This window comes from Ursus arctos, unplaced genomic scaffold (genome assembly GCF_023065955.2).
Source record: "Ursus arctos isolate Adak ecotype North America unplaced genomic scaffold, UrsArc2.0 scaffold_18, whole genome shotgun sequence".
Lineage (NCBI taxonomy): Eukaryota > Metazoa > Chordata > Mammalia > Carnivora > Ursidae > Ursus > Ursus arctos.
In genome coordinates, this window is record NW_026622852.1 from 6,663,784 (window position 1) to 6,678,960 (window position 15,177).

Sequence of the window (15,177 nt, forward strand, 5' to 3'; positions counted from 1 at the left end):
ATACAAAAGTGCCTGAACTGCAGTCTAGGTTCTACTGATTATTGGTGGTGAAATTAAAATAAATCATGGAACCTCTTTGTCCTACCATTCTCCACATTAGTAAAATTGTGGATATGTTTATTAAACAAATATTTTTTGAACCCTTACTATATACCAGTCACTGTTCTAGTACTTAGAATGCATTTATGAACAAAACAACAGAAATACATTGCTGTCATTGAGTTTTCATGTTAGTATGGATAATGACAGAGTCCATCTCTGAGGGTTTTGGTGATTATTACATGTGTTATTATATGTAAAGTTCAGAGTTCAGTGCTTGGCCTACATTAAATCTTCTGTAATGCTAGCTGTAGTTACTGCTTGCAGCTAGAGTGGAAGGTATTGGGGGCATACAACTGTTCAAAAGCCTCAATTTACTTGGTGAGTGGAAACAATGAGGGAACAATTGTTATGTCCTCATGTAATACAAGTATATTTTGTTTGTTAATATACTCCAGGAAATTGCGCTATTAATGGTAACTGATAAAATGCAAAAGGAGAAAAAACTTCTACTGAAGGAAAAAAAATACATATCAACTTAAATCAGTTGCAGATTTGGAAATAAAGAGAAAATTAAAATAAAATAAATTATAAGCAAAATGAAAATAATGAAGTTTTATTCATTTGGTTTATTAAACATAAATAATTAAATCAAGGCATTATGAAAGAAAATGTTACATTTATATAAAATATATTTAAAATAATAAAGTTGAAACTAGTGTGTTAATTAAAGAGTTTCCAGACAAATGAAAATATCACAGAACTAGGGGTAGAAATATTTGGGTCAAATAAAGTGTTACTTAAGGTCAAAAATTCTCAGAAAGTTAAAAATATGTTTTGTAAAATAATAGGTATGCTTTTATGAGTATGCAACTGCCAAAAGTGTATATCCATGGGTAATGTAACAACACATTACATACTCGCTAAATTTATCAGAAGTCAATGAAAATTAGATAAAATGCAATTATATCTGGAATTATCTGTATACATTATTTAGAATCAAATAGATTTGGTAACTACAAAAATAAAAGTATAAAATAATCCAAAAATCAACAGATTCAATTAATTATATAAATATGTAAAAGTATTACTCATGAACAGTTTGTTTTTGTGTTTGTTTGTTTGTTTCTCCATATGTAGTTACATATGAAAAAAATCTGAAGAATATTTCAAATATAGAAATTTTGGAAAGCATATTTTCTAGTCATAATGCAGTAAAAATTTATATATGTATCTCCACAAACAAGTCTCAACCACATTTCTACATAAGCACTTTATCAAAAAAGAAATGAAAAAGAAAAGAATTAAAATAGCAAAGTAGCTAGGAAAAACTGTATCATTGTCTATGGGATACAGCAAATACTAAAAGGAAAAGTGGTCTAGTCCACAAAGCTTTTTTTTTTTTTAAGTTTTTATTTTAGTTCTTGTTAACATAAAGTGTTATATTAGTTTCAGGTGTACAATATAGTGATTCAAAAAATCCATACATCATCTGGTATGCATCACAAATGTACTCCTTAATCTCCATCACCGATTTAACTCATCCCCCCCATCTATTAACAATCAGTTTGTTCTCTATAGTTAGAGTCTGTTTCTTGGTTTTTTTTTTCTCTCTCTCTCTCTCTTTTCCCTTTATTTGTTTTGTTTCTTAAATTCCACATATGAGTGAAATCATGTGTCTTTCTCTGACTGACTTATTTCCCTTAGCATAATACTCTCTAGCTCCATCCATGCTGTTGTAAATGGCAAGATTCCATTCTTTTTTATGGTTGAATAAGGTTCCATTGTATATATATGTATATACCACATCTTCTTTATCCATTCATCAGTCGATGGCCACTTGGGCTGCTTCCATAATTTGGCTATTGTTGATAATGCGGCTATAATCATAAGGGTGCATGTATCCCTTTGAATTAGTGCTTTTGTATTCTTTGGGTAAATACCAGGTAGTGTGATTGCTGGATCATAGGGGAGTACTTTTTTTAACTTTTTGTAGAAACTCCATACTGTTTTCCAGAGAGTTTTTGCATTCCCATAAAGGTGTAAGAGGGTTTCTCCTTCTCCACATCCTTACCAACACCTATGGCTGATTCTTGTGTTGCTGATTTTAGCTATTTTGACAGATGTGAGGGGATATCTCATTGTAGTTTTGATTTGCATTTCCCTGATGATAAGTGATGTTCAGCATCTGTTCATGTGTCTATTGGCCATCTGGGTGTCTTCCTTGGAGAAATATCTGTTCATGTTTTCTACCAATATTTTAATTGGATTATTTGGTTTTGGGATGTTAAGTTTTATAAGTTCTTTATATATTTTGAATACTAAGCCTTTATCAACTATGTCATTTGCAAATATCTTCTCCCATTCTGTAAGTTGACTTTTAGTTTTGTTGATTATTTCCTTCACTGTGCATAAGCTTTTTATCTTGATGAAGTCCCAATAGTTTATTTTTGCTTTTGTTTCCCTTGCCTCTGGGGACTTATCTAGAAAAAAAAGTTGCTATGGCCATTGTCAGAGAAGTTACTGCCTGTTCTTTCTTCTAGGATTTTCATGGTTTCCTATCTTAAATTTAGGTCTTTTATCCATTTTGAATTTATTTACATGTACGGTGTAAGAAAGTGGTCCATTTCTTTCTTTTGCATGTGGCTCTCTAGTTTTCCCAGCACCATTTGTTGAAGAGACTGTCTTTTTTTCATTGGATATTCTTTCCTGCTTTGTTGAAAGTTGATTGGCCATATATTGTGGGTTTATTTCTGGGTTTTCTATCTGTTTCATTGATCTATGTGTCTGTTTTTGTGCCAGTAACATACTGTTTTGATCACTACAGCTTTGTATATAACTTGAAGTCTGGAATTGTGATGCCTCCAACTTTGCTTTTCTTTTACAAACTGCTTTGGTCATTTGGGGTCTTCTGTGGTTCCAAACAAATTTTAGGCCTGTTTGTTCTAGTTCTGTGAAAAATGCTGCTGGTATTTGATAGGGATTGTATTAAACGTGTAGATTGCTTTTGATAATATAGACATTTTAATAATATTTGTTCTTCTAATCTATGAGCATAGAATGTCTTTCCATTTCTTTGTGTCATCTTCAGTTTCTTTCATCAGTGTTTTATAGTTTCCAGAGTGTAGGTCTTTCACCTCTTTGATTAGGTTTATTTTTACATGTCTTACTTTTTTGATGCAATTATAAATGATATTGTTTTCTTAATTTCTTTTCTACTGCTTTACTATTTGTTTATAGAAACACAGTTAATTTCTGTACATTAATTTTGTATCCTGTGATTTTACTGAATTTGTTTTTCAGTTCTAACAGTTTTTTTGGTGAAGTTTTTCAGATTTTCTATATAGAGTATCATGTCATCTGCATTTAGTGAAAGCTTGACTTCTTCCTTACTATATTGGTTGCCTTTTATTTCTTTTTGGTGTCTGATTTTTGTGTCCATGAAGCTTTTTTATATTCATTACACAAGAGAAACTTTTAAAAATACATATCTCTCATATTTGTACAATAGAGAAGAACATTAAAAAATGAAAACAAATGAGGGAATAGAAATAAATAAAAACTGCAGTAGAGTTATTCCAATAAGCAAACAATCTAAAGTTGAATTCATTTTAAGGCAAGACAAGAAAAATAAGTTATCACTAATATTATAAAGGAACAGAAAAAAAAAAGAGGGCAGAAATAAATAAAATTAAGAATGAGGAAAGAGATATAACCACTCTTAGAAAAGAGGCTAGCATAATTGTAAAAGAACACCACATATAATTCCATGGGAAAATATTTGACATCTGAGAGGAAATGGGTGGTTTCTTGATATAATATAAAATACAAAAACTAGTCTAAGAGCAAAACTTGATAAAACCTATTGTCATGGAAAATATTTAAAAAGTAATGACAGTTTTGCCAAGAGTACATCAAAATCTGTATCATTTCTTTCTTATTTGTAAGCAACTGAGATAGTGCTAATGTCCTTTAAACTATTCATGACCAAAGAAAATATGTAGCTATCCTTTTATGAAGAAAATAGAAAAACTATATAAATAAATACATATTTTTGTAAATGAAAACATTGTAAACAAAATAATTTCAAATAGAATCTCACAAAATATCAATATAACACACACACCTAGATATGTGAACAAGCTCAGTGAAGTAAAAATGAAACTATATTTTTAATTCCAGGGATGCATGGATAATGTGATATTTGGAATACTTCATAAAATTATCTAAATCAATAAATTAAATGGAAAAATATGCAGTTGATGTTTTAATAGTAAGAGTCAAAGAGTGGGCCCTGGTTTTTAGTTGTATTGTACATGTTCTAACCTGGAGACCTTCATCAGCAGAAACCAAGTGGAAGACAGAGTGGATACTGCATGATCTATCAAGACACCTACTCTTGCAGTGCCTCAAAAACACATTCTGACTCAGAGCCACTAGGAATAATTTCTACATTTCTCCCCCCTCCCCTTATAAAACATCAAAGAGATGCCTAGGTCTCTCAGGTTATTCCTCATCCACACCTTCCTCCACAAACCCACCACATACCCATGGACTCTCTACTTACCCTAGTTCCTGTTTGGAGGACTTTACATACCCCATTCTAACACCTTCCCCCAACACTCTCCATATTAGGAACCTGCCCATATCTTCAAATTTTTTTTCTGATTTTTCTTTCCCATTCATGTTCTAACAGAAAACTACCACTTTCCTGAGAACACTGTTTTCACTATAGTCTGCCTCACCCAAGTGATGACTTACATTTTATATCTCTTGGACTTTTGGGCTTGATGTTGAGTTTGGCATCCTTTTATTTTTCATTGCTATTCTCAAACTCTGCATCCTCCCACCTCTGCTTAAAAGAACAGAGCTTTGAATATTAGACTGGACTATGTTTTATTGCTCCTTAATATAATAACATACAAAATTCCAGGTCCCTTGTTCTTGAACATTTTAGACCCTGGCTCAGTTTAGTTTTGTAACATTGTTATTCCATGGTTATAATGATTTCAGTTTTCATATACCTGAACTTTCAATAAGCTGGTGTGACAAAGAGTGATTAGTTAGTCACAGAAACTAATTTTCTTTCCTTCTGATAAGCAGCCAGAAAATATTTACAAATCTCTTCCATGTGGCCATTGGCTGAATTATGACTAGCAGAATATTTGGTAATGATAAGAATCTTTACCACCATGTTTCAAAAAATAGATATTGTTTTTAAATTAAAAAAAACAGCAAATAAAATATTTTTTCAAATGATGAATGAAAGGTGAGAATTTTGAGACCATGCTGATAAGTTCTTTCAGAAGATACAAAGGAATAAGTTACATGGAAACAGATGTGAAGTTAAGGTAGAATTGCTTTGTTGATATTTCCTTGTTTCCTTTTGCAATTTTATTCATTTTATTTCCCTTTTCATCTAGAAAGTAGGTATTAGGACAGGATTTTATGTGAAAGGGAATGATTTTGTTAGAGGCACAGGGACTGAAGGTCAGTTGAGAATAAAATAGATCAGAGTCAGATAGAGAGATACTGATACAATGTTACTGATAGAAGCTTTTTTGTGGATTTGATAACGGAAAAAGGGATAAATTCCATCAGATGAAATCCACATCACTAGTGAATTATGAAGCCAGGCCATCAGCTGAGAATGTGGTCAGAAAAGAAGTATGCATAGGTTGAGGAGAAAAGAGAATTAGTATAGTAGGCATCTTGGAGAGTGGGAATGTGAACTTATGAGGAAAATGGTATTGAACTACTCTTCAGTGTTCAATATCCATTTGAGGCTTTTGATCATGAAGTTAAAGTATTATAATTCAATCAATTTTTATCATTTCTTTAGCAACACTTAACTATTTAAGAGCATGGCCAGTGGAGTGAGTAGTTGGTTCTAATCAAGCCTGGGAGTTTTGTTCAGGCTGGGAAGGCAGGGAGTTTTGTTCAGTGGCCTGAAAGACCACAACATGAATATGCTCATGAAGCCAATAATTGTGCCCAGGTGTGTCTAAAGTAAATGAATTGGAAGCAGAGGTAATGATTGGAGCGGGTGGGATTTTTGAATCAGATTTTGGAAATGGTATATGAACTGGTAAGGATAGGTTCATGATATAAATATGGGAATTGCTGGCCATGTGTAATCAAGGGGAAGATTTTGAAACTGAGAGACTAAAGAACTAGAAGGACAGTTCAGCACAGTCTTTTCAAATGAGTTTAAGAAATGATCCAGAAAGCCTTTGTAATAAAAGTTGATGAAATAGTATTCATTAAACTCCAGGCAACATGTGTCTGCAACATTTTTTCCTATACAGTAGGCCATAAAGTAAGGATTTTCTAGTATAAACACGTTGAAGGAAGTCAACTTATGTCATTACAGTGATAGGGAAATTGTCTATAAATTGTATATATAAATTGTACCTCACATTTGGATATGGGGCTCTCACATAAGATTGGACTATGTTAATATATTGTTTGGGTTTCTTACCTATATGTTAGGCTATACATGCTATGTATACAGAGTTTCAATAGGTCCAAAGGCCCAAGTGATGCATCAGCCATATTGTAAAATATAATAGTGCTTAGAATTACTATAGGACATATATTTCTATGATAATGTTATAGCATTATACGTTATAGGTGGATTATGTCCCCCCAAAAAACATATGTTAAAGTTTATGCTTCAGTACCTCCAAGTGTGATCTTATTTGGAAATATGGTCTTTGTAGGTATAATTAGTTAAATTAAAACAAGGTCATGCTGAAATAGGGTAGAACCTCAATCCAACATGACTGGTGTCCTTAAAAGAAGATGGCCATGTGAATACACAGAGACACCAGGGAGATATTAAGTGAAGACAGAGGAAGAGGACAGATTGAAATAATGCATCTATAAGCCAAAGATCACCTGAGTCTACCAAAATCTGTAAAAGGCAAGGAAGGTTATTCCCCTAGAGGCTTCAGATAGCATGGTCCTGTCAACACTGTGATTTCAGACTTCTAGCATCCAGAAATGTGATGTAATTAATTTCTGTTCTTTTAAGCCCACAGTTGTGTGGCACTTTGCTACAGCAGCCATAGGTAACTAATATAGATGGGTATACAAAATTCAGGATGTTTGAAAAGTGAAGGTTCCTCTTACTTTAGTTGTATAGACTTCATGCAGTTTCTTTCAATCCAAAACTAACCCCGACTACAAATCTCCAAATGATGGGACAGGAGGCACTTAGGAAAGATGGCTCATATAAGGGGGAAAATAAAGCAGTACTTTCTCAAGGACAAAGCCTACGTCTGTCTTTTTTTAATGTAAATTTCTAGAAAAGCAACTTACTTTTTTAAAGAAGAGGTTTTCCACTTTTATACCACAAAAAATTTTTAAAAATGGGAATAAATTTCTCTGAAAATCTGTTCTATCAAGTTCTACTGTTCTATCATTTCTTCCAGAAATCTGTTCTGATACATATATTAGACATGTATGTATTTCTGAAGCACATTTTGCCATTTGGAAAGCAATGAAAATTCTGAAATTCATTCAGTGAAAGTGACTGAATGAATAGATGTCTAAAAATAATGCTTTGCTGTGATTTCATCACTGGCCTGAAGGGGAATATCATGGAGGAAGTTGGTATAATCTTGAAGAATGTGGAATACTAGCTAATTTGTTTCTAAAACAAATTAGATGCCTGAAATTCAAAATGAATTTTGCTTTACTTTCACTTCACTAAAACCCACTTAATTTTCACAAACACTGGTTATGTGTCAGAAATTTCTAAACGTCACATCATTTCTGCTGACAACAATGAAGTAAGCATTTATTGTTTATATCACTAGTTTTTCACAATTACACGAAAAAGGCCTAAAATAGTTAAATAATCTTTCCAAGTTCATATATCTAGACAGAGACAAAAGTGGGATTTTATCCTAGATACTCTCTTTCCAAAGCCTAGCTCTGAATTTCCATTTTACACATTATCTTATATATCATATTTTAGCAAATTATAGGAGGTTCTATTTTTGCCAAGTAAGTTATTCCACAATTCTTTTCTCACATATTGATTGTAAAAGGCATCTTCCAGAGACGTTAAAATATCAGGGCGCCTGGGTGGCACAGCGGTTAGGCGTCTGCCTTCGGCTCAGGGCGTGATCCCGGCGTTATGGGATTGAGCTCCGCATCAGGCTCTTCTGCTGTGAGCCTGCTTCTTCCTCTCCCACTCCCCCTGCTTGTGTTCCCTCTCTCCCTGGCTGTCTCTATCTCTGTCAAATAAATAAATAAAATCTTTAAAAAGAAATATGAAAGAATTAAGCCATGTGACTTAGGAATTAATGACATAATGTAATTAGAATCAAATACTATGACTGATGTATTATCAGTTTTATGTATTAAGGAACCAAGTAAAAGAGATGTACTCATTTTACTTTGGTAAATAGTTTGTGAAAGAGCAATTGAAAATATATCTTTTAACACCAAAAGTCATTCGCTTAAACACTAAACTCGTCCTTAATTCAGTAATGATACCCTTGAAACTAACTTATATCCATTTCCATTACATATAAAATTAAAAGCCTTAAAGCAAAAGGCTCATGTTTTTTGTTTTGTTTTTGTTTTTGTTTTGTATCAGAATGCTTTAGTAAAGAATACACATGCACTTGTTCCCCCTTCCTCTTTCACCTTAAAACGTTAAAAGGAACTTCTTTTGTGGAGCTATTATAGAAATTAAGGATATCCGTCTTTACAAATGAGGTTTCAGACTTAAAGATTACCATCATTAGAAGGAAAGTACTAGATCCACTGTTCAGGAAAAACAATGGAATTAACTCTTTGTGTTTCAAGAGTTAAAAATAGGCTTCTTCAAAAAAAGGGGAGGGGCTTCTTGTTTTTTAGCTTGATATTAAGAAGAAAGATCCTTCATCCACTAAATTTGAGTTTGAACAGTTAAATCTCAGGGTGAGAAATACCTGAGCAGCTTTCCATTATGGCACAGTGAAGCAACACAGAGCAAAGCAGACACTGCCCCAGGAAAAGCACATGCACCAGGCCATTATAAATGGGGACTAAGAAGTCAGAAGCAAGAGCTTTGGGAACCATCTAAGCCTCTGGATTTGGATGGATTTGTTGATGTTGCTGCTTTTTATTTTTGTTGGTTGCTTATTTATTATTTAAGGTAGAATCTGAACTAAGAGAAAATGATATTGAACATCTTATCTACCTGGGATTTAGGTATTCCATGTGATTTTCATTTAATTTGGAAAAGGAAAAGAAATGTGATCATAATATCAGCAATGTAGAAAAATGACTTTCTAGTTACTTTTGTTTCATTGGCAGAAAAAACAAAAAACACACAGTCGAAAAGGGAGATAGATAGATTCCTATATCACAGCTGATCCTGGTGGTGAGGTATGCCAGTGCATAGAGTTGAAAGTGACAATAATACAGAGGAAAGGAAGCAGAGTGAATCCCAGAGGCTTTGAATAAGACAGAAAAAAGGAACACAAAAGTCAACAAGAGCCAAAGACGCTGATCCAGGTACTTAATAATAGAAAGATCCACTTGAGGTTTTTTGAGCAGGAAGCTCAAGAAACAATTTATTTGGTTAAGTTTTAGAGAAAATATCTAAAGCTCAAAAGAAATACAGAAGCAGTCATACTATCTAGGCATTTGATTTTGTTTTCCTGCTTTATTTATTTATTTTTTATTGAAACAGAGCATAGCTGCCAGATGTGACTCTTTTACTATTGAAAGGGGCTATTTATCTCATAGACCATATACTGTGCTTTGAGTTTGTAGAGCAATTCTACTATACTTTATTTATATACACAAATATATATAAACTGAAATGAACTAGTGGTCAAATAGAAGAAAAAAATTACAGTGCTTTGTCAAAATGTTAATATAAGATATAAAAATTTTGCATACTAAATTAAAATATTTATTTACATATTTATTGAGGTATTAAACCCTTAGCACAAACTAATTGAAAATGCTAATGTCAAGTATAGTACTGGCACAGAGAAAGACAGAGAGATCAATGGAATAGAACAGAAAACCCAGAGATGAACCTACAATTATATGCTCAATGGACTATTGGCAAAGCAGGAAAGAATATCCAATGGAAAAAAGACAGTCTTTTCAAAAAATGATGTTCAGAAACCAAAAGAATGAAACTGGACCATTTTTTTACACCATACAGAAAAATAAATTCAAGATGGATGAAAAGCTTAAATGTGAGACAGGAAACCATCAAAATCCTAGAGAACACAGGCAGTAACCTCTTTGACATTGGCCTTGCAAGTTTTTTTTTTTTTTTTTTTTTTTTTAGGTAAGTCCCCAGAGGCAAGGGAAACAAAAGCAAAAATAAACTATTGGGACTTCATCAAAATAAAAAGCTTCCTCTGCACAGCAAAGGAAACTACAAACAAATCCAAAAGGCAACCTATAGAATAGGAGAAGATATTTACAAATGACATATTTGATAAAGAGTTAGTATCCAAAATATAAAGAACTTATAAAACTCAACACCCAAAAACTAGTAATTAAGTTAAAAAATGGGCAGAAGACATGAATAGACATTTTTCCAAAGAAGACATTCAGATGGCCAACAGACACATAGAAAGATGCTCACCATCACTGATCATCAGGGAAATACAAATCAAATCTACAGAGAGATACTACTTCATACCTGTCAGAATGACTTAAATCAACGATACAAGAAACAACAGGTGCTGGTGAAGATGTGGAGAAAGGGTAACCCTCTTACACTGTTGGAGAGATGGCAAACCAATGCACCCAGTGTGGGAAACATTATAAAGGTTCCTCAAAAACTTAAAAATAGAACTACCCTCTCATGCAGCAATTGCACTACTACATAGTTGTCCATAGGATACAAAAATACCAATTTGAAAGGATACATGCCCCCTATGTTTATAGCAGCATTATCAACAATAAGCAAATTATGGAAAGAGCCCAAATGTCCATCTACTGATGAATGGATATAGAAGATAGATGATAGATGATAGATAGATAGATAGATAGATAGATAGATAGATATAAAAGGCCAGCATAATTTCTGATAGCACACGCTATTTCATATATATATATATATGTGTGTGTGTGTGTGTGATATATATAACTGAATATTACTCAGCTTAAAAAAAGGTCATTATTCAGCCCAAAAAAACCTGAAATCTTGCCAAATTTGCAATGATGTGGATGGAGCTAGAGTATCATGCTAAGGGAAGTAAGTTAGAGAAAAAAAAATACTATATAATTTCACTCGTATGTGTAATATAAGAAACAAACAAACAATCGTAGGGGAAAAGAGAGAGAGGCAAACCAAGAAACAGACTCTTAACAATAGAGGGCAAACTGATGGTTAACAAAAGGGAAGTGGGTGGGAATATGGGTTAAATAGGTGATGGGTATTAAGGATGTGATGAGCACTGGGTGTTGTATGTAAGTGTTGAATCACTAAATTGTACACCTGAAACAAAAAAAAAAAAAAAAGAAGAAGAAGAAGGAAAGAAGAAAGAAAAGAAAGAAAAAGAAAATGCTAATGTCAAGTGTAAAACATAAAAATATAATGCTCCAGCATCTAACACATCGCTATAGCATATTAGACACTCAATTAAACCTAGTTTGAATTTCTTTTTGTGTGAAAATCGGTAATATAGGCCCTGAAATAATGATTTTCCCCATTTTATGATGATCATATGAAAATAACTGGATACATTCAGAATCAGCAATTTCTGAAATCAGAATAAAATCTATCTTAACACAGGGATAAAAAAATTAACTATATGGGTTTTAAAAATTCATGGCCCTAAAAAACTGCTCAGTTCAATTTATAATATTTTAAGTGACTGGAAAAAAATATAAAGAAATGAAAAATTCATGATATTTAATATTTGTTTGGCGACTTGGGAGAGGAGTATATTTTGCAGGTTTGGTAAGATAGAAAGTTAATTAAGCCAGTAGAAACCTTATGTAATGCAGTGTCTGCTTACAAGTAAATGAATACCTTAATATACCCATTGTTTGTTAATGAAACAACATTCATTTGAGAATGAAAGAAGTAGAGTATTTAAACAGGCTTAGGACTTTTCCAAACTGCTTTTTTTTTCCTTTTCCTAGCTAGAACAGCTACATAAATGATCCAATCAGTGTATTTTATAAAGTGGATTGCTTTATTTCTGAAATTTTCATGTATTGTTCAAGAAAGCACCATTTAAAAAATCATATCTGGCCAATTACTATTAGTTTGCATATTAATCTGAAATAGTCAAGTTCAGGCTTGCAACATTGATAACAATACTTAGAAGGATGTTGATGGTGATGCTGAAGTGCCAGAGACGATATATTTTTTTAAGATTTATTTATTTATTTATTTATTTATTTATTTATTTATTTGAGACAGCACGAGAGCAGGGGAAAGAGCAGAAGGAGAGGGACAAAGAGACTCGACACTCAGCCAGACATGGGGGCTTCTTCATTCTGGCACGCCAAAATCATGACCCAAGCCAAAATCAAGAGTTGGATGCTCAACCATCTGAGCCACCCAGGTGCCCCAGAGATGATGATATTGATAGCTAATATTTACAGTGTGTGTAATCTATTCCACAGCAAGCCTTTGACATAGATGCTTGACTATCTCACTTCTCAAAACAAGAAAGGCTGAGACAAAGTAAATAAATTGCTCAAAGTTACACATGAAGTTTTTGACTAGAGTTGGAATTTGTACTATGTCTATATAATTCTAGAGCCTGTGTGTTTACCTAAAAACAAATACAACATAATAGTAATTATATTCCTTTGTTCTCTGGTGATCCATGAGAAAATTATGTTGCTGGTCTAGTTTTCAAATAACTTTTCTGGTCTTTTTTAACATTAATATGATGGGATTAGAATGACATGAATTCAAGATAGATTCTAAGTTACATATCAAGTCAGAGACTACTGATGACAGCACGTAAAGTTTATAATTTTGTTTTCGGATTAATTATGAGCTAAACTATTGAGTTGAATTTGCTCTGATATAAATATTAAGTTATGCTTATTTTCTAATCACACTATTAAATTTTAGTTCATCACAAATTTGACATAGGTAATATTGTCGTTACTACTACTAACTATTGTTCCTATGTATGCAATGTATACATAGGACCTGACATTATGTTAGAAGCTATAAAATCATTATCATTAAAACTAACGAGCATCCATTTTGTAGAGGAGAAAATTAAAGGACTGAGGGTTTTTTGTTTTTCTTTTTGTTTTTTAAATAATGACTCAAGATTCTAGAACTGGAAAATGGCAGAGGTAGGATTCAAACACATTTGACCACAAAATCCTTGCTCTTTAACCTATGCTATACTGTCTTCCTCTAGCTATAAAATGAGGATCTTAAAGGCCAGCATAATTTTTGATAGCATACACAAATTATTTCACACTATTATGAATTTAGTACCACCATATGAGGAAATAAACAGGTGAGAACCAAGAAAGCTTAGAGAGGACACCAAAGCTGGGAATGAATACTGAGGCCAGCAAAATGTACAAATAGTTCAACACATGCTTTCTGGTTGAAATCAGTACTAGAATAACTTTGAAATCAAGGAAATAGGAGAGAACAAAGTATATTTCTGTGGTGCTGCTGCAGACTTCTTAAAGGAGAAAGTTTTTAAATAATACCTGAGTTGCATGGCCTTAGATTTAGTTGAATGACCTTAGAGTTGTAGACCTTTAAGGGATTAATTTTCTCACCTAAAATGAGATGGATAATGTTTTCTGATGCTCTCCTATTATGGCACAGCATAAAGATATAGTATTTATAATCAGTTCCCACAGTTGGTAAGAGTCACTAAGACTCTTCTAGTTCAATTCCATACATGATAGTGAATTCCTCTTGATACCTCCCTGTTGCATGTTGGCGTTGACATTAGTAGATAAAGCCTGAGTTTCCAACGTCAACTCCTAACATGACTTTGAGCCAAGTTTTTAATATTTCTGAATTTCCTTTTTTTTAATGAAAACTAGAGAAGGCGATAACACTAACCACACTGTATACACTTCAAAGCTTTGCACTCTCTCTGACCCACAGTAGGCTCTCAAAAATTGTACCAATGATGATAATGATATTGATAATGATGATTATGATTATGAGTTATCTGTGAATTACTCATTTGTCTAACTTGGCAATATATTACCTGTTGACCAATATCTTTTCTCTGTACTATAAATTTCTTTCATCAGATTAGTTTAAACAGCATAATATCCCTTATGTCCTACTCCTTTCTGACCAGCTCCTTTCACCCAAACAATATACAATTGAATTCTTTATCCCCTCATTCTCTTCATAACTTATCATCCTCAAGTCATTGACACACTTCATTATTCCAGGGCTTAGAGAAAGACTTCCACAACAATCTGAAAGAAAATAATTGCTTTTCCTAATATTTAATTCCTCTCCATCACTGTACTTACACTTTTACATTATTTTATCTACTGATTGTGTAATATACACAATCTCTCACGGTATCACCTTTAATATTCTAATAATGCCATGCTTAAAACATTCAGTGAGGGCGGCTGGGTGGCTCAGTTGGTTAAGCTTCTGCCTTCAGCTCAGGTCATGATCCCAGGGTTCTGGGACTGAGTCCTACATCAGGCTCCCTGCTCGGTGGGGATCCTACTTCTCTCTGCCTCTTTCTCTCTGTCTTCCATGAATAAATAAATAAAATCTTTTAAAAATTTTCACTGAAAACATCTCCTTAAGTTGTTTTTAATACATGGTAATGGAAAAGACTAAACATAAAAAGGAGTAGTTGGCTTTCTGAGTGAGAAGTTGAGACAGAAAAGGCAAGGTAAAAGTTATAAAGTTAATGCAAACTTGCAGGAAAAGGTGCATTGCAGTAAGGAATCTCTCCTGTCTTACTTCAATAAAGACATAGGGATTGTTTATTGCTCAGAAGATGTATGAGAAAATCTGCCTGATATGAATTCTATTTGCTTCTGAACAAGCATAATAACAACACTTGAAAATTGTTTAAAAATTGAAAAGTCAGCATATTAAAATTTACAATATTTGTGTTTTAAAATATTTTATTTATATCAAAACAATTTATTTTTATTTTACTTTTTATTATAATTTTATCT